Consider the following 14,345-nt stretch of genomic DNA (forward strand, 5'->3'; position numbering starts at 1 on the left):
TTCTTAAGTATCCTAGCAGTCCCTAATAATACTGTTTTCTAGAGCAGCACTAAACTAGGTTTTATGCATATTTCCTCTATCCATTTGTTCATATCTCTAGGAATAGTTCCTAATGCACCCATAAATACAGGGACACATTTTACCTGCACTTTCTATAGCCTCTGTAACTCAATAGCTAGGTCTTGATATTTTCTTTTCTCTTTTTATTATTATTATTTTGGTTTGGTTCAGCTTTGGTCTTATTCCTGGTAGGATTTATTTGGGTAGCAAGTTATTACCTGTAACCTTAGGTATCCACAAATTTTCAGCAGTCTTTCAAGTGCTTAGATCCCTCCTGATAATCCTTGCTGTCCTAAGAGACAAACTTTCTGTAGGAGCTCTACCAGGCATTCTGTTTCAATTTCCTTCAGCCATTTGTCTATCTCTTTGCTTACTGTTCCCAATGCACCAATTATTATAGGCATGACCGTTACTTAAAAAGAAACAGAGAGCCTAATTGTAGCAGCCCAAGATCAAGCAATAAAAGCAAACAACTTGAGGAAAAATAAATATGGAGAGAATGTGTCAGAAAAATGTAGAGCTTGTGAAACTTGGAATGAGACAGTTTGCATGCTCCAAATTCTTTCTATTTCAAATTTTAAGGGATTGTATTTTTGATTGTTTTTCTTCCTCTTTCTTTACAATCTTGAAATCAAACGGGCATCATTATATCTGGTCTATTATTTTCTAACTTCTTGTCTGTTTGAACAAGAAAGTCCTACAAAATCTTACATTTCTCCAACTCTAGTACTCTTTTGACTTGATGATTGTACCATATATTTCCAGCTTTAAATCCCAATTTCTGGCACAGTTTCCAGTGTAAAACTTAAAACCTGATTGTGCCTCCATTTCTTATATTCTTCCTGTGCCAACTTGGGGCATTCTTCCACAATGTGTGCCACTGTCTCATTCCAAGTTTCACAAGCTCTACATTTTTCTGACACATTTTCTCCATATTTATTTTTCCTCAAGTTGTTTGTTTTTATTGCTTGATCTTGGGCTGCTACAATTAGGCTCTCTGTTTCTTTTTTAATTGCCCCTTTTTTAAAACCTAGCCCAGGATTTTGTTCCACATACGTCTTCAGTGACTCTCCAAAATTGACCATGCTGAGGTTTCCCTTTGATCTGTTTTGATGTGCTCTCTTTGTATTTCACTCTTGTCCTTTTCTCCTATTACATGCTTCATCTTCTGTTCTTTATTAACTGTCTTTCATTATTATTATTATTATTATTATTATTATTATTATTATTATTATTATTAAGAAAGCTGAAAGCTGGTAGAATTGTTAGCATGTCAGAAAAAATGCTTAACAACATTTTTTTCAATTCATTATCTTCTAAGTTCAGTTTCTGCAAAAATCAACTTTGCTCTTTATCTTTTGGTGGGGTCAATAAGACAAAGTACTAGTCAATGTAATGGACTTGACTCCTTCCCTCAAAATTGCTGGCTTTGTATCAAAATCACCACCACCACCACTTTGGGGTCATTAAAACCTGGGTGTCTATACAGAGCCCAACCAACCATAAGTTGTTATCTCCACATCCACCATAAGTGCATACAGACAAGCAAAAGGTCAACATTTATGCCAGTATTTCTGGCTATGACCCTGAGACTCATGTACTGTGGTACAATCCTGTAGGTTGGCATGAGGTACATCAGCTCTACATGTCTTTTCACTTCATCCTTGGTCTTAAAAACCAGGCATAAATCCTGCCACACAGCAGCCACACTCTTCTAATTTCTCAAGGGCGTATGGAAAATCTTAACATTTTTAGAAGGTCTGCGGTATATCCTCTTCTCCATTTCTCTTTTCTGGATAAATTCTTGGGGAAAGATGTACTGTCTTTTGTAACATATCTTGTCCACTCTTTCTTCTTTGCCTTCATTTATCTCATGTCAAGTCTCTCTTTTGAACTTGCCACATTTGTAAACAAAGGAATATTGTTGTTAGTTTTGTTGCTGCTGTTTGAGTTGTTTCTTTTTCAGTCAAAATCCATATGTTTACAATAAAAATTTTTTTGTGTCATCTATTGTATAACCGTGGATACTTAAGCTTGAGGCTTTCTCTGTATCTTGATTTTATTCATTTTATTTTTTTTAAATTCTGTCCTTTTGTTTGAAAATAATTGCTTGTTTATGTTATAATAATAATGAAACTATTGTACACAGTGCTCAGGTGCACCACAACTTGTCAAAAGTGCGTATAAAGTATATGCAGTAATGTACAAACGTCTGGGAAGTGAACAGTGTATGAGTCAGATACATGCTTGCGTGTGTATGGAGGGGAGAAAATCAGGTGTAGTGTTGGCGAATCTCAGGAAGCATGGAAGTTTTGAAGGATACAGTGCTCCAACAACTAACAACTGATGCTGGCAGTTTGTTCCATGCTTCAGCAACTCTTGGCGTAAAAGTCATGCTTCCGAAAGTCATGGGAGCTGTGCTGTTTTCTGACTTTGTAAACATGTCCATGGGTGTTAGACGGGTGGAATTTGAAAAGGTACTCAGAGTTATTGTTTGTAAGATGGTTAATAATTTTATGGGTGTTTGCCAAGTCAGTTGTCAGATGTTGGAGTTTCAATGTATCCATGCCCAGGTAAGTAAGGCATTCAGAATATGGCAAATGCCTGATGAATTCTCTTGGTTGCACGTCACTGAACGATTTCCAGACGATTAATATCCTGGGCAAGATAGGGGTTCCACACCAGTGATGCAAATTCCAGTTGAGGCTGCACCATAGCTATATAAAGCCTCAAATAGATAGCCAGAGAGTGGCTCACAAGGAACTTGGTAAGTGATGCCAAGACACCCTCAGCCTTCTTGGCAATTTTAACAATGTGTTTTGTCCAACACAAATCGCTGTTGACAATAATATCCAAGTCACATTCACACGAAGACTTTTTGAGATTAGTGTTGTGGAGGGAGTAAGTAGACACTGGGTTTTTCCTCCCAAAATGCATGGTGGTACATTTGTCCACAGCCAGTTTGAGTTGCCAGTCCATGATCCACTGCTGCATTGTATCTAGGTCTGCTTGCAATAGAGATCTATAGTGTACAGGTTCTGACCTCTTTATTTCGAGGTACAGCTTGATGTCATTTGCATATTTCAGCACTGTGGGATTCTTTAAGTTGGCATCTATGTCATTAACATATGCAACAAATAAAAGGGGGCCAAGAACAGATCCCTGTGGTACACCAGATGTCATATCATAGGGTGAAGAGTGCAGCCCTAGAACTGTGACAACTTCTTTTCGGCCGATAGTGAAGGACTTCAACCAGTTATAGAGATCATCTCTTACACCCATTGCAGAGAGTTTCACCATAAGTCTTTTGTGTAGCACATAATTAAAAGCCTTAGCAAAGTCCAGGTAAACAACATCCACCCAGGAGCCACCATCAGTGATTCGGGTAATGTCCTCAAGAAGCTCGATGAGGTGATTACATGTTGTTGAGATTACTGCTCCCACCACTGAGGTGAACGTCCTTCCCTGCTACCTCTGAGGCAGACATCTTGCAATGCATGTACATGTTGTAAATGACAGAATGCCAAAAATATTTAAACAGTTTAAAGTGTCTAAAAGCAAACTTTTCTTTTATGCTTTCCTTTAGCAAAAGTGGCCTCAGTTGGAACCTGGCCATGATAAATAATAATTAGCAAAATTGGAACAAAAATTACATTTTTTTTTTGTGGAGTTTTGATATCTGTCCACTCCAACAGATATGCTGCTGCTGTCGCTGCCGCCAATAATTAACAACAACAACAATAATAATAGCCTTGATGCAGCACCAGGCAGTGGCTCTTATGGTTTCTGATTTTAAATGGTTAGAAATGTTATTATGTACATGTTTTGTTTTGATGGGCTACAACAAATATTCTGCTCAATACCACAGATTTGCTTGTCAGTTGTTTGACCTTAACCAGTTGAGCATGTCCCTTAGTGGTTGATGATATGTGCATTTCTGATCATGAGCCAGAATAGTAGGGGAGTATCATAGCTATGTGTTGAAAGAAATTCTTTGAGGTTTGAATAATTCACTTCTGGAAACAACCTTTATTCAGGGGCCTTTTGAAGGATATTGGCCTGAAGGATATTCTAACTAGGCCCCACCTGCAAGGTCACATAATGTTTATCTTGACATGAGATCATGATATCATGCACATATCATTGTGATACATGTAACTGGCGTAACCTTATCAGATGGATAGTCATCATAGGTATATTGGGTTTTGTATATTTGTACCCTAGTGTCACTGTGATGGCATGCACTGCTCTCTCACTCGATAATAATAATAATAATAATAATAATAATAGTCATTGATATGACTGTCCCAATCGATATAAACATATCTGTCAAGACCTACCAAAAACTGAGCAAATATAAAGATCTTAAAATAGAAATCAGCAAAATGTGGAACCTGAAGACTAAAACAATACCTGTTGTCATAGGTGCCCTGGGAATGATAGCAAAAGGGACTGATTGCTACCTAACTCAGATACCAGGAAACCCCAAAATGGCAGAAATTCAAAAGATAGTGCTCATGGGAACTGCTCATATCCTACACAAAATACTCTCTATGTAATCCCAAGGTTTAAAACAAACTTTTTTTTTTTTTTTAAATCTATGTATTAGACATTCACTAGTACAACACCAAAAAACCCCCGAAATATATGGCACACTAGGCATAACAACAACATGAACTTCAAACCTGTTGTCTCTTGAGGTCTCTGGGTGAGACTTGGAGCCAACTTGTACAGACATAAAGCAAAAGTCAAACATAGAATAATAATAATAATAATAATAATAATAATAATAATAATAATAATGATTTCAAAATTTAGCACAAGACCTGCAGTTCTGGGGGAGGGGTTAAGTTGATTACATTGACCCTAGTGTTTGACTGGTACTTATTTTGTTGACCCTCAAAAGGATGAAAGGCAAAGTCAACCTTGGTGGAATTTTAACTCAGAACATGTGGATGGACAAAATACTGCTAAGCATTTCGTCCAGCATGCCACCAATTCTGCCCACTCACAATGATAATAAGAGCATCACAACAAACCACAGCACATACCCAAGCTACACAGAGCTGCGCTCATTAGTGCAGCGAAAGCACATGATAAAAATAAGACTACTGAATAATAATAATAATAATTATAACAAAAGCAACAACAGCAACAACAATAATAGCCCCAAATGAAATAAACTTCCCATCCTCCACTCTGCTTATCAAGGTGTATATTTAGATTATCGCTGTCTAATAGTATTGATTAATCAATAACACTAACGCTTTCATTATTTATTTCTTTTATCCTTAAGCAACTCTCAAATAAATTTGGATTAATCTGGTCGTATGACTGAACTGAAAGGTGAAAAATCTGATTAAAAAATACTTTAATGACTCATGATAATAACGACAGTAGTAATAACATAATTACTAGTAAACAACTTGTTTTGTGTGATGATAATTAAAATTTAAATATCTATATTTTGGGGATATTATTTATACTTGGAAGTTGAAATTTTTGTTAAAAAATGGTCAGCTCTGAAGTAGTAATAGTAGTAGTAGAAATGATAAAATAATAACAGCAACAATATTGATGATGATAGTGGTGTTGATGATAAGATGATGATGATGATGATGATGATGATGACAGTTTATTTCTACAAGGATAACAGTGGTGGTGGGGATTACAATGACAAATTACAAATTGGTGGTGGTTTTTCATTGAATCATCATCATCATCATCATTATCATCGTTTAATGTCCATTTTCCGTGCTAGCACAGGTTGGATGGTTCAACCGAGGTCTGGGAAGCCAGGAGGCTGCACCAGGCTCCAGTCTGATCAGGTAGTGTTTCTACAACTGGATGCCCATCCTAATGCCAACCACTCTGTGAGTGTAGTGGGTGCTTTTTATGTGCCACCGGCACAGAAGCCAGTCAAGGCGGCGCTGGCATCGGCCACGTTCAGATGGTGCTTTTTACGTGCCACCGGCACAGGTATCACAACTACAATTTCCATTTGATATTTATTTTGATGTTGATGTACTTGACTCAATAGGTCTCCTCAAGCACAGCAGGTAACCCTACGATCCAAGGTAAGCACAGCAGGTCGTTCTGCAATCCAAGGTACTTCAGATGAGCTGGGGCTATGCGAAACTGGTGCAGGAAGCAGCCGTGAACTCACATTATTTGTCGGGTCTTTGCAGTTACAGCATATCTCGAGAGATCTTGGTCTTTTGTCATTGCCTCTGTGAGGCCCAACATTCAAAGGTCATGCTTGAGCACCTCATCCATGTCTTCCTAGGTCTACCTCTCCCCCGGATACCTTCAACTGTTTGGGAGTGGCACTTCTTCACACATCTCTCCTCATCCATCTGTGGTACATGACAATACCAGCGCAAATGTCTCTCTTGCACACCACATCTGGTGCTTCTTATGTCCAGCATTTCTCTCAGGGTGCTTACACTCTGTCATGTGTGCGTACTGACATTACACATCCAGCGATAAGGGAAAGCAAATAAATATATAAAATGATAAGAAAATTGTTGTGTGTCTCAATAAGAAGATCAACTAGAGAATCCCACAGATAACAGATTATCCTGATTACTAAGAATAAGCGCACTCTTCTAATTGTTACCTCCAGCCTACAACTTCATGTTCAGAGTTAAGTATGAGGGTGAACTAAAAAGTTCATACCCTGACTATGAAGGAATGATGTTAGAGCTGTGAAATCTCACATGCATTACCTTCAACTCTACTTATGAATAACTGCATTGTTTCTTTCCAGATAAACTGACATCTGACTGTTCAAGGAAGACTTCAAAGAAACTAGTGGTGACTTCTCGTGAAAATCGACAAAATTTAGCATTGTGCTGTTATCAAGTAGCTACAGAAAATGAGTTTAATTCCCAAATACATTCATGCTGACATGATTGCTAAATTATGGAATGATGTTCCAGCTTTATCAACACTACAAAAGTGCACAGCTGAATTATAGTGTAGTTTTGAAGATGACCTAAGGTCTGGACATCCTGCAACTGCCAGCACTGAGGGAAACATTGATTGTGGTCACCATATAGTGATGGATGAGAGATGAGTGCACGAGGCTGATTATATCACAGGAAAATCTGACATTGTTTGAGGCAGATCCAGCTGGTTTCCTTGAATGTTTCCTAACCCAGGATGAGGGTTGGGTTCATCACTTTGAGCAAGAGACAAAGAGACCATCCATGCAGTAGAAATACCCCTCCAGGTCAAGGTTGTTTCATTTGCAGAGAAGGTGATGGATTCAATTTTTTGGGATGCAAAATGTATTGTGTTTATTGACTATCTTCAAAAGAGCCACACTATCAATGGAGAGTATTATGCCAACTTCATGAGGCTATCAAGATCAAATGCCAAGGAAAAGTGATGAAAGAGGTCTTGTTCCATCAGGACAGTGCTCCAGCACACAAGTCCTTACTCTCAGTGGCTGCTGTGTGTCACTGTGGCATTGAACTGGTTCACACCAGTTCCCTATTCTCCTGATTTGACCCCATTTGACAATCATCTGTCCCTCAACATGAAAAAAAACATAGCTCACAGTGATGATGGCATCTTATCTGCTGTTGATGACTTTTCTAACCAATTGGATACAGGTTTCTTCATCAATAGGATCAAACACTGTATCACAGATCGAAGATTTATGTGGGCCACACTATAAGCCTCATTTGCAATATAAACCTCATTTAGTCACATTCTGAGAGAGTATCTTGGTCAACCTATAAACTTTTCAGCCGATCCTTGTATTTCCTTTTCTATATTCACTTTTCTCATTAAGTATCTCTTGAAGAAGTTGATGATGGCTTAACTAGAGTTTCCCAGAAAATGTTATCACTTCTGTCTGCCACTAACCCTCTATAGAACATCTTCTTTGAAACACATAATATATTTTCTATGCTCTCTCTTGGATTAGATCCTACTGTAAAGAGACACTGCTTGGTTATACAAAAGACACCGAACTAAGGTTTTCTAGGAATCATGTTAAATCTAAAAATTTGTGTTGTGACAGATTAACCTTAGTACAACTACAAAATGAATGAGTTGGAATATTTGTTTCAGTGCAAGTTCTGTTATTAGTATCTTTTATTGTTTACTAGTTTCAGTCATTAAACTGTGACCGTGCTAAGGCACTGCCCAGAAAGAATTTTATTTAGTTGAATGAATCAACCCTAGTACTTGGTCTTTTGTCTCTTTTGCTGAACCACTAAGTTACAGGGCCGTAAACACACCAACAGCAGTTGTCAAGTGATGGTGGGGGACAAACAGACACACACACACACACACATGTGATGGCTTCTTTCAGTTTCTGCCTACTAAATCCACTCACAAGGCTTTGGTTCGCCCGAAGCTATAGTAGAAGACACTTGCCCAAGGTGCCGCATAGTACAACTAAGCCTGGAACCATGTGATTGGGAAGCAAGCTTCTTACCACACAGCCACACCTGGGCTATTCAAAACATTTCTTTTATCTATTAAACGTACATTATTTTCTTCTTGTTCATTCTGTGGTAGACTTTGCTTTTGTGTTATCTCTCTTGCCCTGTTCGCTGCTGTATTATTTTACATTGTACTGGGGTTACATTTGGTAGATATTTTGAATGTGAAATGCAGTGAAAATTGTGTGAGCAAATAAAATTCGTTAAAACCAACCGTTTTTTTTTGTTTCCTTTGGAGTATCAAGTAAGGCTTAAACCATCCTCATGTAATTAAAATCCGGTTTGGCGAGTGATCTAAAGAACTTTTCATTTGGTAAAACTTGAATGAGGTTGTGTTTTAAAGAGAAAATAAGGAAAGAAAGTGTTTATTTTACAAGAGTCACTTGTACATAATAACATTTCTAACTATTTAAAATCAGAAACCATAAGAGCCACTGCCTGGTGCTGCATCAAGGCTATTATTATTGTTGTTGTTGTTGTTGTTGTTGTTGTTAATGTATCAAAACAGGTTTAAAATTTAGTTATACTAAACAAAAGTGACCCATACACTGAGGAGTAAAAAAGTCTTCATTTAAGAAGGATCAAGGTATCCCACAGCTCAGGTCACCCTCCAACCAACCACCTTCAGCAAAATGAGTCCTCTCAATTTGTCTGTGAACATCTTCAAGTTTCCGTGAACTGTGATGCCTTTCATTTATTGCAGTTTGTTAACTATATTTAGATTTGTAATGTTTTACTGACAGCACTGTGTAACAAATTTATTATGTTTTTTTCTTGTGTGTGTCTTTGGTCAATAAGTGTTATTTCCTATTTGCTTCAATCTAAAAATTAAAGGAAATGACAGTTATTCCCTTCAAATTTTGCTTTTGTGACCTGGACATCAATGATTTGAAACTGAGCTATTTTCTTTTAAATTTCAGACAGATTCAGCACTGAATTGCTGTAGCAGAAATTTTGCTATAACAAATATTCGGCTCAATAGCGTGGGTTTTCTTGTCAGTTGTTTGATCTTAATTGCTTGAGTCTGTCTGTTTGTGGCTAACTATATGTGCACCTCTGATCATGAGCTGGAGTAATGGGATAGCATCATAGCCATGTGCTGAGAGGGGTTCTTTGGGGATTTAATAAATGTAACAAAAGCAAAGTTTGAAGGAAATATTAGCTGTTTTTCATAATTTCTAGGGGTAAGCAATTAGGAAATATCAGTTGCTATCCAAAGACAAAAATCATGTTACACAGAGTTGTCATTAAATTGTTAGGAAGCACCTGTCATCTACTGTCATGAAATTGTTAGACATCACCTGTCAACTACTCTCTAGTAAGTCTTACAAGCTGCATCACCAAACTGTTGGAGTCTTGTGTCAGGGAAACACTCTGGAACTTTGGGAATTCTCATAGCCTTATTCAACCCTCACAATTTGGATTTATCCCTAACTCCAGCTGTTGTGGCTAACTTATCAAATTTCTTGAAGACACCACCTGAGTCACTGATGGCAGCTCATAAGTGGATGTTATCTAACTTGAATTTGCTAAAGTCTTCAATTCAGTACCATACTTATGGTAAAATTCTCTGCAACGGGTGTGAAAGATGATCTTTATAACTGGTTGAAGTCCTTCATTCTTGGTCAAGAAGAGGTAGTCATAGTTTTATGACAACATTCTTCACCCTATGAGATGGCATCTGGTGTACCATAGATATTCGTTCTTAGACCCTTGTTGCTTGTTACATATATTAATGACACAGATGCCAGCTTGAAGAATGTTACAGAGCTGAAATATGTAAATGACACCAAGCTGTAACTTGAGATAAAAAGAACAGATCCTATCTACTATAGATCTTTCCTACAATTGGATCTGGATACAGTGCAGCAATAGATTAGTGACTGGCAACTCAAGTTAGCTGTGGGACAAGTGTACCACCCTGCATTTTGGGAGGAAAATCCCAGCTTTTACATACTCCCTGTACAACACCAATCTTAAGAAATCTGCTACTGAATGTTATCTGGGCATTATTGTTAACGACAATTTGTGTTGGACAAACTGCATCTCTAAAATTGTCAAGAAGGCCAAGGGTGTTTTAGCATCTCTCAGTAAGACTTTTGTCAGCTATTCTTATGGCTATGGTATGTCCATACTTAGAGTTTGCATCACCAGTCTGGAACCCCTGTCTTGCTTAGTATATCAATCTCCTGAAAACCATTCAGAAACTTGCAACCAGATGAACACCTATCATCAGACACCTACCATGTCTTGGTTCCCTTGGCATGGACACACCAAAGCTCCAACATGTGGTAACTGATGTGGTAGACACCCACAAGCTTATCTACTATCTTTCCAACAACAACCTTTGGACACCTTTTTGAATTCCATTTATCTTAACACTCATGGACATGCTTACAAAATCCAAAAGCAACACAGACCCATAACTTTCAGAAACATCAGGATTGCTGAAGCATGGAATAAACTACCTGCATCAGTAGTTGGCTGTCAGGACACTGCGTCCTTCAAAACTTCACCAATAGTATGCCTGATGCCCCCCACTTTTTTTTTAATTAACAGCTTGTTTACTTTTTACTTCCTGTGCACTATTCTATGTACTGCTCATATACTTTTGACTACTTTTTCTGATGAGTTGTAGTGCACCTGAGCACTGTATACAATAACTTCATTCATCCATAACAGTTCTTCAGTTCCTTAATCAGCACAATATTACCTTCATTCTCATTCAGTTTATTTGGATCTTCCAATTGGTCCTTCCAATTGGTACAGATTTAGACAACTGTGAAGTTCACACTCTTCACAGGGTTATGCGCTTCTTAATGAAGATTTCTAACATATGACATGCCTATTCTCTGGGCAAGTCTTTTCCTTTATTTCTATCTTTCCGTAGTCTCCATCTCTTCCTCATTACCACAAAATGACGGCAAAGTCAACCTTGGCAGGAACTCAGAATGCAATGATAATGATTTATTTTATTACCACACGGGAGATGGAGGACATTACAAATTACAAAATGATGTGGGTGGGAGTTAGACTGAATGTGAAAAGCAACAACAAATAGAAATAAATAAATATGTGTCCTAAAAATGAGGAAAAAATTACCAAAAGCCACCCAGGAAATTCTGCAGATTAAAGATTTAGTTCACTCTCCAAGTTGTAGTCCCCAGTCTACACCTGAATGTTTAAACCTCTGGCATCCAGACTACTCTATTAAATGTAAGACATATTTATTCCCATTGTTTTGAATTGACCATGCATTATCTCACATCTTTGAGATTTTGGTGATGTGATTATTTATTTTTAGAATCACATTGTAGAAGAGGTGGGATATGGCCAGTCTGAACACAAAATAGGTGGAATATTTGGGCCAATTATGGCCAGTTTAAATGCTAAAGGATTAAAGTAAGCCCACTCAACCATACTCACTACTCCCATCCATGTAATTTACTAGAGAGAGCCACTTCTTCCTTCACAACCTTTTTTACAAGTGATACTTGAAAAGATTAATAAGGGCTTAGCCAAAAAGGAAAAGCCCAGTCCTTAGCCTTTTCATCCAAGATTCTTCTTTTTCTTCTTCTCATAGACAAGACAACGGAAAACTGTGCTTCTCTGCCAAAGGAAAGTGTTAAGACAATAATAGCAATGGACTCAGCAAAGAGTGTGGCATGCTACAACAGCTGTTTGATGTAAATCCACAAATCAGCAACATGTCTGTGGAGAAGTTTTACAGCTTCTTGCATACCACAGATAAGCTTTGCTAATTGCAGTACATGAGAAGTTTATCCCAAATTGATAATGCTACTAATCCACCATAGCCAAGGGTTATTGAAAGTTAATCCTTAATCTTAAGTTATCTGAACAATTTTCATCTACATTTCACAGAGAGAGTATTAGTCAACCTGAAGCTGCGGTGGAAAATACTTGCCCAATAAATTATTCAGTAAACTGAACTCAGAACCACAAAGTCCCAGAGGGAACTTTTTAACCATGTAGCCATACCCATCTGACTTTTCAAGGATAGCTTCTTCTCAGTTCATTTTTGGCCAATACTGGCCACTGTCTTTGACCTTGTCCCAGTGAGTGTTCCTTTATAGAGTACAGCAACAACATGCTGGATGACATGGACTTACATTTCCAGGTATCAAGTTCCAAACCTACCTCTAGTTGATGTAGTCCCTTGTTAACTAACCCCTCAAATTGTTTCAGTAAAATGCTGACTCCCATCAGTTTTCAAGATGTTTGAATGCATAATAATGGTATAGGTTATGTGAACAGACATGGCCCTCCCATATTTCAGTTTGGATGCCACTTAAGGTCAAATACTGACATCAGTGGTATCAGCTACCTGCCTCCTTCAAAACTGCTGTTTTGTGCCTAAATTAGAAACCTTCATTATTAGCGCTGGTGTGTCAAAAATTAAACCCTCAATTTATTTTTCAATTTAAGTTTTTTTTTATTAAAGACAATCAACTAAGAAATTAGATTTCCTTTTATTACAGTTCTGATAATCTCAGTAAAAGAGTAAAAGAGTAAGAGTATGCCAGGCAAAATGTTAAGCAGCATTTTGTCTGTCTTTATGTTCTGAGTTCAAATTCTGCAAAGGTCGACTTTGCTTTTCATATTCTCAGAGCTGATAAAATAAGAACCAACTGAGCATCGAGGTCAGTGTACTTGACTTGAACCTCCCCTGAAATTGCTGGCCTTGTGCTAAAAATTTGAAACCAATAATTCTGCTAAATCTTTAGCTTGGCATTCTTTTCTCTGTTGCTGGAGCCATAGTTAAAATTTTATTTTATTGTATTTTTATGTAGGTTTTATGCAAGGACATTGCAAATGGGAGGTGCCGACTGTCTCCATTAGGAAATAGTTGGATTAAAGGAAGTAGTTTAGTAGAACAGTAGCAAGCAGGTAAGGTACTGGAGGACTTCACTGAAAGCAGCAGTGTAGCTGTGAATTATAATTATGTATGTTGTACAAGTGTATGGGATGTGTGTGTGTCTGCGTGCATGTGTGTGTGCTTCTATGAGTGGCTTGTACTTGTGTATGTGTGTGTGTGTGTGTGTGTGTGTGTGTGTGTGTAGTGTTTGATTAATTGGATGGGAGAGTTTGTCAAGGAGAGCGAGAGAGAGAGAGAGAGAGAAAGAGAGTATGTAGAGAGAAGACAACTGAAAGGTTATAGAGAAAAAAAAGCATGCAAACAATGGAAGGTGGAGGAAGAATAAAGAGAAGTTAGTGGTAAACAGGTAGAGAGAGAGAGAGAGAGAGAGAGAGAGAGAGAGAGAGAGAGAGAGAGAGAGATTGTATAAGATTGCCAAGTGAGATATTAAGAAAAATAGATAGATAGATAGATAGCTCAACTGATAGATAGACAGAGAAAAGTAGGTGGAGAAAGATAGGGAGAAAAATGGAGAGAGGGAGAGAAAAAAGATTGCATATGAGAGACAGAGAAAACAGATAGATACAAAGATAGATAGAGAGAGAGAGAGAGGGAGGGAGGGAAAGTACAGACATATGGTAGCTAAGTGATAGATAGGGAAAAAATAAAAGCAAAAACAGAATTTGTATAAGTGAGAAAGACAGAAGGGAAGAGAAGAACAGACGGAGGGTGAGGAAAACTAATGAGTGATGGGGGTGGGGGTGGGGATGGAATAATGAGTGATAGAGGCAGAGACAATACAATAGTTCATATTATTTCATAGATCGAGTGAGTGTTTATTTAGTTTACACTTATCACACCATCTGGACTCTCTCGCATTTATTCTGAGTTGGTTGCTCTCTTTCAGTTCACAGAGGAAGTTTTTTGTCAACCTTCAACAAGTTTTACTT

Source organism: Octopus sinensis, linkage group LG7, assembly GCF_006345805.1.
Source record: "Octopus sinensis linkage group LG7, ASM634580v1, whole genome shotgun sequence".
NCBI classification, from domain to species: domain Eukaryota; kingdom Metazoa; phylum Mollusca; class Cephalopoda; order Octopoda; family Octopodidae; genus Octopus; species Octopus sinensis.